This window comes from Betta splendens, chromosome 21 (assembly GCF_900634795.4).
Source record: "Betta splendens chromosome 21, fBetSpl5.4, whole genome shotgun sequence".
In the NCBI taxonomy this organism is placed as follows: Eukaryota; Metazoa; Chordata; class Actinopteri; order Anabantiformes; family Osphronemidae; genus Betta; species Betta splendens.
Window position 1 is genome coordinate 15,449,359 of NC_040899.1, and position 10,310 is coordinate 15,459,668.

The following is a 10,310-nucleotide window of genomic DNA, read 5'->3' on the forward strand; positions in this document are numbered from 1 at the left end:
CATCACTTGGGATTCGCAGACGTGACTTAGAACACAGCCCGACCTTTAACCCAGAAAACAAAGCAACCGGACCGAGCTGCTCTGATGCTAAGCGGCGACGCGGGACAATGTCCCTGTAGGGGACTGAAAAAGGATGAGAGTGGGTGGTGGCTCCGCTTCCTTTTCTGCCTCGCTCATTTACATCCTCTCCCACCGTGAGGTCAGAAGAATGTCAGCGAGTCAAGGGTGTGTCGTGACACAGTAGTCTTTCCACAGGAGTTTAGAGTAGCTGTCCACAAGCATGTTGTGTTCCTGGACCCCGGTAAAACTGCAGCTGGATCATAAGGATCTAATGCATGGAAATGAACTGTAAATGAGCTGCTTACAGAAAGCATGGCCTGACATGTGCAAGGTGAGATTAGCACTCAATGACAATAAGAGTGAAGCTCCAACTGCAGCCCCACGCCAGCACTGTTCAGTTTAAACTACTATCATATCTGTCTAAGCAGAGTGACTGTGAGTTAGGACACTGATAACACACCCAGCCAATAAACTCTTCACCTTCTAAACGACAAGTGGAGTCTGTTTTCCTGTGATTTCTCAGATTCTCCATTCATTTTATCAACCTTTGCATTCTTCCACTCTATGATCAGCTTTAGTCTCTTAACAGTGACAGTAATGAATCCTGACGAAGGCAGAGGGTGAGAGCGTGTCTGCTCAATGTTCCAAAGCACTGATCTTCCTGTAAATGTTAAACCTCCCAGATCAGAGGCCACTGCCTCGTAGACATCTGAGCAGGGTCTGTCTGTTAATGCCTTGTTTCATATAAAGCCTTCCTGTCAACCCTTACAGTTCGTCAGGTGATAATGGACAGTGCCCCACAGGTGAAGGCACTTTAAATATTCAGGACTGCACTGCAGCATCTCCGCTGGCAGCCGGTGTTTTTACCACTCATCATAATACAAGAATAACACCAAACATGAAGAAGACTGCCATGTTTAACCATTCAACCATATCATTCAACTAGTCTAAATTTAAGCTGTTTTTCCAGCTGCAGGACACACGAGTGTTTTCTAGCCAATAAAAAAATACTTATTATTATGCTTTATTATTCCTGCAACATCGTTGAGAAAGGAGAAATGTTCCCAAGCTGAATAAATCAGAATTTAACTGCTTTCACTACATAGTCTGCAATTCAGTAAAATTTTTCATGTGGGAAACAGATTATGGTTTTGGACATTGTGACAGTTGAGTGCTTTATCCAGATCCACAGGAATTTGAGATGTGTTTTTAGGTAAATGTCCTTAGTGAGAAGTCTGCAACCATCTAATATGTGCATGCTAATTTGGGTATAATCAGATAAATACTATGCCATAGTACTTTCATTTGATTTGCCGTAACAGGCAGCCAACTGAAAAATGCAGCTCAGCAAAGAAACAATTGGGCACCGCATCGCATGAGCAAATCGCTCTAATTCGAAGCAGACTTATCAAGAGCTGCACCAAACTAGGGCTGCCTCCAAATATCTGGAGATAAAGCTGTGCGTTTGCAGGCTACTTGGGTCTCAGTGTTAATACTGACTTTAGTGGAGAAGAGTGGGCAGATACGAAGCAATGAATGTGGCGCTGCCTTGTTCTGCTGAGAAGCCTGGTGAAATGCTGCATTAGGCCAACAGAAGTTCTGGAAGGAAACAAAGTCCTCTGACGTTCATTGATTGATGCAGGCACAAACTGTGTTTGCCAGAATTAGATATTAAATATGAACGCTGTAAAAAAATTTTTGATGTAAAATTGGCTCTTGTGTAAAATGTAGGAGTTTTCACAGCACGAGAACCTGTGTTTCTAGGCCATTTACTGCAGCCACAACATCACAACATTAGCCTCATCATGAACCTTTACAGCAATAAACCTGATTGACTTAAGTGGTGCAAGCTGAGCCTGTTTATTACAATCTCAACTGAGAAGGATTAAAAGCCAGTGGTTTAGGTTACTTCAATAAGTGCAGCGTGTCCACGAGAGTTGAATTACAGAACCTCTTCTCACCTTGTCTCGTAACCCAAAACCCCAGCTTTACATTGAGCAATGTGGAGCTGGCAAAAAGCGATAATCTCCTTCCTCAGAGTTACCGCAAACCACATGGCGCTGCTCCCCACAACACATGCTGCTCTCCTTTACTAGACTCTAAAAACCTGGACATTTATTCAGTAACTGCACAGCCCCTTTGATGTAGGAGCAAAGAAATGTCCAGCCATGACAGGAATTAAGAGATGGTGGGCTAATCTCAGCTCAAGTGAGGCTTAGTCATCCAAACCCTCATTGCCCTTATTTTCTATCACTTGCTAAATAAACTGCTCTATTCATGTGATCTTTCACCACAGGCTAATGTAACGGCATTGATAGGTCAGGCTTGGGTCGAGCTGGAGGTTTGTATGGATTTCACTGTGGGCCTTGACCTCCTTGTCACCCGTCTTGACCTTTCTTGGTAAACTGATCCGGGCCTGTTGTGGCGTATTTCTTGAGCAAAGCACAAATCAAGCTTTATGATCATTAAAGCGAGGTGCACCTGTCAGCATCTGGGCCTCCAGTGTGCTTGGACTGGAATGCTTCTCTCTCTGCAATGTGAATGTGACAAGAAAAGGTGTGAGGTTGATAATAAACACGATTTCCATATGCAGTAGCTGTTCTAAGGTCTAATGGCCACTGTATTTGGCCCAACTGAAAACATTTCATAACTGGAAAAGCAGCTCTGGAGGATTTTGGTTTTAGTTTATAAAGGTTATAAAAACCTTTTCATGAATTCTGTATTTGTCAGACTTTGATTTTAACAAATCAAGGGTAAATGTTATATGCTTCATACCATTCTAAAAATGGTATTTAGCTGCTGATTAGTTACGTTTGCTAATAGAAAATTAGACCCATTTGTGACATGAAACGAGTCACTGCTGCACATTTTATTATTGGTGAATTACTAAATAGAAGTTGATCTGCCTAAATGACCGAGGAGCTGCTAACTGAGATGTAAATGACCAACCAGCAGCTCAGTAGCAACTCTAGACAAGCTGCAACAGAATGTACTGAACTCCACTGTTCTATTACAAATGATAATAACACAGAGATGCCACCAGTAAAGCACCATTAGCCTGGACAGTACACTGCATGTGTGTGCAGCCCTTAACCCCCACTAACAGTTTATCTCCAAGCAAAGTAACTGTAAATGTTATTTTCCGTAATGAATCAAAGTTACTTTGGGTCCATCTTTGAGCATTGGGGATTTTCCATTCCAGGCTGTGTTAATCTAATTAACTATTTATTGATTCACATCAAGCACAGGCTTTGTACCAGCATGGGTTGGATAAACCCAGACTTCTGGGAAGGTAGGCATGAAATGCTTACACGACTTTATTCCTGTAAAACATCTGTGTTTTTATCTTAAACTGTGTGTTTGCTCAAACTCACTCTTAACAAACAATAGGAAACAACGTGAAGCAGTAGCCAAGAAGACACAATAATCCTAAAAAGACAACATTTACACAACCTTTGAGGGATTATCCACCGCTGGTAACTATCCATTATGTGGCTCCTGCTGGTTCCTCCTCACATTTTGCAGCAGTGCTGTGCTGGATTTGTTTTGGATGTTACTCTTGTCCGTGCTGTGTTTTGATAGAGACGATCTCGCTGAGAGCTGCCTCCTGATGTTTGAACTCCACTGTTGTCTTTTTAGGGTTTTAAAGTTGAAGCGCCATGGGAAAGCCTATCGTCTTTCCTGCTCCTCATCCATTATTACTTCTCCCACCCTTCCTTCCTCCAACTACCTCATGCTTATCTAAATGATCTTCCATTATTGTTTCCTGCTTCATCTTTTTCAAAGTATTCCTTTCACTTGCATGTTCACACCGTGTGGGATAAGCAGAAAGATGCACATGATGCTGTACTTTTGCTTGGGGCCTGGTGCTGAGTGCTTTGCCTGTGACTCATTCTCTTCACTAACCGATGAGGTCATCCTCCAGTGTTGAAGAGTTACCTCATTCAAGGCTTTCACCCATGGCAGACTCCATGATAAGAACGCTGCGCTGCGATGGGGCTGTCTTCAACATCACAAAGATCACAATTCTCAATCATTCATGGCAACATGCACATACAGGCACTGTGTCTGTGCACCAGCATGAAGGTCTGAGGTGGGAGAACAGTGAGTGCAGCACAGACAAAAGCTGCACCTTTGGAACAATCTGACGATGGGAATTGGTTTTGAGCAGGGACAGCTCATGGCTTGGTCAGAGCTGATTCCACACAGCGAGTTGGTTTATGGGCCATGCATGAGTTCACACAGCAGCTGTGTTTACATCCAGATTAGGCTGATACAGTCCAGCCACTGTGTCTTCTTCCCTCACGCCTTTCATCTCACCCCTATGCTGCCTGCCTTAGAACAACACCTTGGCTTGAAAGGTTGACGCGCTTCAGGCGCCCTAACTCTGTCCCCCAACCTCTGGTCTGCTCTGATAGATTTGTCCTGCCTGTGTTTACGGTCCAGCAGTATGTGACACAGACACACATATTCTATTACACCATGTGACAGGCACAGATTTACAGTATATTTCATGTTCACTTCACTAAATTTCTGGGGGCAGACGACTATATCTGTGGCACCACAAAAAAATTTACTTACTGTAACTAAAATAAACAATATTTGAATAAAATAAATGTTACTTGACTAAAATAAACATTATTTGACTAAAATAAATGTTACTTGACTAAAATAAACAATACTTGACTAAAATAAACACTACTTGACTAACATAAACAATACTTGACTAAATAAACACTACTTGACTAACATAAACAATACTTGACTAAAATAAATGTTACTTGACTAGAACAAAAGTTACTCAACCAAAACATAACATTACTCAATTAAAGCAAACATTACTCGTCGGTGTGTTTTCAGGCCACTGCTTCATAGGATAAACACAACTTGATCGCAGAGACACTTCAATTAGCTCTAATTTACGTAAAACAGACTGTATAACTAAGTATGAAATATGTCTAAATTCTCCCAAGGTTCAAAAGCCTTGAACTGTTATTTGCCTTCACTATGCGTCTCAGTCTTTGCTCTGGGGTAGCCTGAAAGGCCTTGTGGCAGTGGGGATGAATGTTTGCATGACCACAGTGGGTTTTAGGACTAAGTGGAGGAAGCTCAGTTAAACCAGTGCAGCTCAGAAAGCCACCGAAACGGCAGCTAGCTAAAGTGTTGTTAAACCAAACTCACCAGAGCTAAAGAGCTTACAGTTTTCATTGATCGCTTTGACCTGAGAGGCTGAGTATGAATAATGACCATGTCTCGTCCTCCAATAGATTTGACTGTGATGGATTGATGTTGGTTTTTACGTAATATTTACAAAATTTCTGTTTTCAGGCACAGTTTGAAAAAATTAATGTCATGGATTCAATAGATCCATGCATTTCTTTTTCTGGGTTAAATTTGACAAAGGCTACAAAGACAACAAACAGCAACAGGCTAAAATGACAATCAGTGATGCACTGATTCACACTGCGATCAGTGTTCTGTACTGTTATCCACTGTGTTATGACTGCAAGTTGTGTTGTTTGAAGGCAAAATTTAATTTATTGCATATTTCAAATGTTTTAACAGCTAGAGCCTTTTGCAAACAAAACGTGTCATTTTGACCTTGGTGCTGCTGTGTAGGCCTGTGTGTTAACTGTTTGGACAATGTGGAGTTTTAGTTGACGGCTGTATTAAAGCGATCAATAAAAGTTGGAATTCAAAATGCACATTTGTTAAAGGGAAAAGGAAAAACACTTTACTAGAGAAATAAATGTTTGGTGATGGCAAAAGCAGTAAACTTGTTCAGCCTTCTTGGATGTCAGGTCTTTTATGTTTCCACTTCAACTAGTCAATAAATGAGGACTCTTTTACCCATAGTGCCCTTTATTCATAGAAGACATGTGTAAACTATTAAAAAAAAAGTCTCGTGGCTGCAAAGAAAAGCAGGATGTCTGAATTTAAAAGCTCATGCAAATACTTGTGAAGCCCATAATGCCAATTCACTTACATGTACTTACGTATTGAGGATCCTCAACTTCCCTGTGCCTCACAGTAATATCCAAACATTGGTTAATTAGGGACACATGCCATAAACGTACAATATGACTTTTGTAAAACACAAAATAAAAGGACACTATGTCCTGTCAGAGTTAAAAATAAGTTCATTCTGTGTTTAATTCTGTTCTTCCTCACTCCTCTCTCCTGTGTTTTGCTTTCTTTATACCTCAACCGCCTTTAGCGCTGTCCCCTCAGTATTCACCCGGACTCCGGCAGCTTCACCGCCCATTACATTTTACTTTTCCAGCTGTTGGTAATCATGCAGGTGCCTGATTGGCTGAAAAAGACAGCTGCTGGCTAATGGGAAAGTTTATGCATGTCCAGCTGCAGGAAGGAAGATGGACTGCAGTCAAAAGGAAAAGGTGACAATCACACCCCCTCCTACGCAGCCCGTCAGTGGAAAGGAAGGGATTAAATGATACAACTTTCCCATGCAGCCTTCGCCCTGCCTCCTGTAAATCGCCATCAGTATCATAATCATCAGTGTGATTCTGTTAAGAGTCTTGCAGGACACAACAGGCCCACAGGGAGGTGGTCTCAACCGTTCTTAAACATGTTACATCATGTCTTTGGTGATGCGTGTCCACGCTGTGGCTTTGTTTGCATGCTGTACAAAGGGCCTGGATGCTCTCCCACTGTCAGTCCATACCTGGGCTCTACAATTCTTTAAACCTTGCTCCCTGAAATCTCAAAGGCCCCAGAACAAACAGTGAAGCCTGTGAGAGCCTCCCCCACCCCTTGCAGTTTTCTTACCCTATAAATTCCATTACAAGCAGCACATATTATTCCTTAATATAGCCCCAACACATCTCATAAAGCAGCACATTGCAGTTTATCCCCTGGTGTGTCTCCACGATAGAACAATGACTTGGAATATGAAGAACTAAATAATTAAACCTGCAAATCATGACTGTTCAAGGTAGTTTTCATCTGCCTTTATTTCTTATGATACTTGACACTTAGCAACAGGTGAAACCATTAGGTAATCTACTTGCTTCAGCACAAAAACACATTTGTCTGTACAAACAAAACACTAAAGCAATCATTTCGATAACTACAAAAGTACACAAATAACTAATCACCTCCTAGAAACTACAACAAAGTCGTCACAGCATTAGAATGAAGTTCCAGTCAACACATCACTTGTTTGTCGGCCCAATGTGTCCCGTCCAACTCCACAAACTGATGAGTCACTATCCTCAACGGTTTATAGTGTGCTTACTTGCTAGGTTTGAAGTACTGCAATATTATGTTTTGGAATATTGAATTGTTCCTTAAAGGAAACTGCTTATACTGCTTTTCATGCTAAAAAATATTGTCTCACAATGTCTAAATAAGGTTTCTGTAAGTTGATATGCCAAAAAAGTTCTGTAGATTGTTAACACCGCCCATCTCAAGGTGTGTATCTCCAGCCCCCTGATGGAAAATAGTTTTTTAGAAGTTTGTTGTGTGTAAAAGTGATCGCCACACCTCTTTGCAGAAGCGCACATGATGTCATAGGTGTTACAGGTCACAGCATTCAGTTTGCCCTTGTCTGACTAAAGCTAGCAGCTAACAGCACACTAACAGCTACTGTAAGGCACGCTAATGGTTTTTTTTTGGCTAATTTTAAACAACACCTGCCCAATTGACCTCATGGTTCTAGAAAGTCTGACACTGTAGTTTAGTGGTTCAGTACCTGAGCCCACACAGCACCTTGCAACATGGCAGTAGCTGCTTAGCTCTCCAAAACCTTAAGGTAAAATATCAAACATCTGGTAAATGCAACTGACAAAGAGCTGATGAATGTAAAAAGAAGATGGCAGATGTCGGTTAAACTGAATGGGTGCGTCCTATCCTGGACTCTGGAGCCTGATGATCAGCTCTGTATGTTGTTTTTCAGTCAGGAAAACTGGAAGCAGATGCACCATGTGCCTCGTATGTTGGATGGGTAAAAGGGCACAGAGATGGTCTACTCTAAATGATTGCCTAAATGTACATGATACAACAACAATAGGTACGTCAATAATAGGTACGTAAGGACAAATACTTGTAGCTGTCAACATCAGTTAAATGCTCATATTGCCAATGAAGAACAACTAGAACAACTAGAACAACGCGCTCGCGCTTGCTCTTTTCTTCACTGAAGCCTGTGACAAAGCATGGCAGCGTCTGTTGGCAGAGGCAGCTGTGATGGGACAAACAGTAAGACAGCATCAGGCTACAGCAACATGGTCTGAGCCAAGCAGGCTCAAAAACCAGGCGTCTGCCTCCTGCTGTGATCCAGGGTTTGGCCCATCAGATATAAACGTCTGCTTTGTTTGGCCACCGATTATTTGTCGAGGATGAAGTCCTGTGGCATCAAATATCTAGACAAATTAAGTATAAATAATTTTTTTCATCTTTACATTTGAGTGTACGCCAGAGGGAATTAGCACATCCCATTATACAGTGAGGCTGTAATGAAGAACATACAAAAATAGGCTGAAGATCCAATTTCACATTAACATACAAAAATGCACAGAGCAGTTACTGTATTAAATAAATACACCCAGTAAAAGCTCATTGATTCTGGACTCATTGTGTCAGGTGTCCTAAGTTTGCAGCATGCCATCACTCATCATTGGCAAAACGGTCCCAACTGATAAAGCACAGATGATTAAAGACAGAGGAGCCCAACTGACTAAACAAATGATGTGTTTAACATGTAAGAAACATCCAGTGGAAAAGATGTGTCATTGTATGAATGAGTCATTTTGTCTTCTTTTCTCTTTTTCTCTTTTATACCCTCCACATTTCAGAGACTAAACTTCATCGGCCACTTTTAAAGATTCTGCAATTTCCCATGATGACAGAATAGAAGTTACTGGGAAAAAAAACTGGCAAAACCAGACAATGGTTAAATAGTACCACTGACATACAGTACTGTAACTGCGTCAGTGGGGGGATGACATGACACAGGACTTCACTGAAGGTCTGTTGTGCCACAGTCTTTGTCATCAACTGCAAGCTACGCCCACAGCTCCATGCAGCAAGCGCCATGATCATAAGCTAATCAGTGCAACATACAGAACGTACTGTACTTCCCCCCACAATCACCAGCAAATGGACTCTGACCCCATCCCTCTCCACGTGCAACACTGGTTTACAGCAGTGGATGAGGTGCACATTGCGACACACTCTGACTCTCACACAACATCTGTTTGCTCCACCATATTAGTAGACAATCAAGGAAACACAACATGGTCTGAACTGCCTGAGGAGACTGAGGAAGCTCAGCTTGTCACCAAAGAGGTCCAAAAGCTTCTACAGCTGTACTGTTGAGAGCATCTGAGCAGCGGGGCAGCAGATGGGTGAATACCACCAGGACCAGGAGCCCAAAGCTGCCTCCCCCCTCCCCCCACCAACAGAGACTGGTCACTGCAGTACCTTCACCACCTGCTTCCTCTCAGATATTATATTTAACAGATCTCTCATCTTAGGTTTCTTGATGTTTTTAAGTTGTTCTTTTCAACTTGTACTGTACGTCAGTGCCATTTGCTGCACATTCATGACTACACTGTATAATTCTATTTTACTATAATGTTCTTTATTGTTTTTATTCTAGTACAGTATATTTAGTTCATTACTTTACTTGCTTTTTGTGTTTGACGTTCCCTGTGACTAATATGATAGTAATGACTGATTCATTAACATTCTACCACAGCTGTAATTGTGAATAATACTTTTTTTTTTTTTTATCTTTTCTGTCATTGAAGCCTACACTACACTATATGACCAGCTAATGACTATCAAAGTCTCTACAATTGAAATCAAAGCCCCAACATGATCATGTTTCTCCTCCACACACTTGATTTCTTTACAGACAGCACCAATCATCTGTCTGGCCAGCGGTGACGCATTGTGGTGACATCATCATATGCTGAATGTCCTAAAGTCCTCAAGGGCACTTTGACAGTTGAAGGGGGAACAGTTAGCTTTTGAGTGGACCAGCAGTTCTCAGTTCTTACACCATTAGCATGTTTTGGACATACAGGCACAAGCTCACTACTCTGCATAAGATTCAAACTTTGAAAGAAACTGTTTATATGACAAATAACCAAAGGTTCCTTCAACCAAGGATCTTTACAGCATGATGATAAGCTTAATCCCTGTTCCTGTGTCTTCTGGACTCGAGATCCCCAGCTCAGAGGACTCTCAGTCCCCATTTATTTAACTAGCATGTTAGGGTTTGT